Source organism: Myotis davidii, unplaced genomic scaffold, assembly GCF_000327345.1.
Source record: "Myotis davidii unplaced genomic scaffold, ASM32734v1 scaffold354, whole genome shotgun sequence".
Taxonomy (NCBI): Eukaryota; Metazoa; Chordata; class Mammalia; order Chiroptera; family Vespertilionidae; genus Myotis; species Myotis davidii.
In genome coordinates, this window is record NW_006285785.1 from 800,613 (window position 1) to 802,867 (window position 2,255).

The following is a 2,255-nucleotide window of genomic DNA, read 5'->3' on the forward strand; positions in this document are numbered from 1 at the left end:
GGGTGAGCTGATAATGTGACAGGACCCCCACCCCCCTCCCACGAACAAAGCCTAGAACAGAGTCAAAGCTGCCCCTCAGCCGCCCTCACACACCACCACAAGCTCCTCCCAGACGGTGAGCGCTTGTGGGGGTCAGGCCCTGGTGTTTTTGGCAGAAACTCAGGGAGCCATCGCCAGCCCTACTAATGGGTACCATTTTTCAGTTTTCAGAGCAGGAAACTGAGACTTCAAGAAGCAGCTAGCCTTGGGCCGGAACCGTCTCTCTGATGCCAGACCCTGGCTTGCTCCAACCACATTGTCCTGAAATTCTTTGTTTACAACTTGCCTTCCCCTCTGGGCTGCAGCAGGCCAGGCTCAGTCTCATTCATGATTTTATTTTACTCCCGGGGTCCCATGTGTCAAAACCTGCCGGTGGAGCAAATGAATGAATGAGCCTACCCAGTCGGCCCCCTCCCGCCTTCCTTCAGGGCCAAGTTCACGCCCTGTTTGGCTTCTCCCATCAAGCTGGAAAAGAGAGGGGGCTGGACAGAGGAATTTCAAGCCACCTGAAGGCGAAGAACTGAAGAGAGGGGGCCAAGGGGGAGAAAGCGAAAGTGAAGGGAGCCGGGAGCCCCTGTAAGGAGGCGCAGACAGGGAAGGAAATCTCCCGGTCATAATTCATGGCTCAGGAAGCAGCAGCCTGGCCTGGGGCTGCATGTGGGACTGGCCCTGCGGAGAGGGGGCTGTGCAACCTCCTCCTCCGCCTCAGTAAAGCCCAGCCTGGCCAAGGTCATGGTCAGACGAAGGGGTAGGGGGAGCCAGGTGTGGGAACAGACTTTTCTTCAGGCACTGGAGCCTGAAGACTTCAGGGGCTGCTCTCCCAGCAGCCAAGGGACACCCTCCAGCCCCACCCCCCATTCTGGCCTGGGTCAAGGAAGTCGGTAGAGCACATGGCAGGGCTGGGAGGCATCTTCAAGAAAGGAAGGAAAATGGAGCCAGAAAGTGCCTTGAAGCCTTTCCACTCCACTCCCTGCACTCTCTCTGGCACGTGAGCTGCCATTAGAGCTGAAGAGAAAGTTATCGTCCAGGCCAAGTGGATGCAGTCTTGGCCAGTCCCCAGGACAGAGCTGGGAAGGGGGCATGAGTGACACAGGGACCTCAGACATCATCAGCTCAGCAACTCTTCCCAGGGCCTCTGAGGAGGAAGACATGTCAGACTGGACAATCTAAGGTTTCCTGAAGGAAGGCAGGCAAGAGGGAAGATAGTGTGTGTGTGTGTGTGTGTGTGTGTGTGTTTGTGTGTGATGGGGGTTAGGGGGCAGGAGATTGACATTCCAAGCAGATGAACCTGCCCGGGTTAAAGGTGGGAGGTATGTATACAAGCCAGGGGTCTGCAGCTGTCAAGGTGTGACTGTGAGGAGAGAGGGAGAGAAACTTGCATTTGATTCTAGGGATGGGTGGACAGGTGGGGGATATAGTGCCCCCATTCACCACTTGTAAGACTAAAGGCCAGAGGTCTTATCTGGAAATCAGGGGTACTCACCCACGACCTCAGTGAGGAGCACAAAAGATCAGTAAAGTAGTGCCAGACACCAGTAGGACCTCAACCAAAATGTCACCTCTGTAAAAGGCAGAGTTTGTTTTGTGTAAATCTGTATCCTCAGACTTTAAACCATGCCTGACACATAGGAGGGACCTAAGACATATTTATTGAATGAATAAACGAATGAATGGAGCTACTGGTGGTTTTGTTCTTGCTTTGCTTTGGTTGTGTTGTTTTTTGTCCTCGGGGCTGTGACGCCTTATTTGGAAAGATTATAGTGTTTCGCCACGTGTTCTCCACGACATCACCATCGTGGACGTACAGCAATTCCTGGGCCCCCCGTCCAGACCTGCTGGGTCAGAATGGGAGGAATCAGGCATCTGTATTGTCAAAATCCCTTCTCCCCTTTCCCAATTCTTACGCAAGGAAGTTTCAGAACCACAGAAATAGAATTTGAGGGCACAAAAACCTCAGCTGCTTTCTCCCAGCGCCCCTACCGAACGAGGAAACTGAAGCCCAGCGAGAAGGGACCAGTTCGCAATCTCTGCAGGTTTAGGATGCGGATAACAAGTCCGTTTTGCGCACACGCCACCCGACCCATCCAGACTCCCGGCGTTTGCCCGGCTCGCCCGCGGGGACCGGGAGCTTTCAGGGCGGGCCACCAGCTCCCGGGACGCTTTCAACCTGGGGAACGGGGGCGGCGGGCGAGTCGCCATTGGCCGGGGCACAGCGG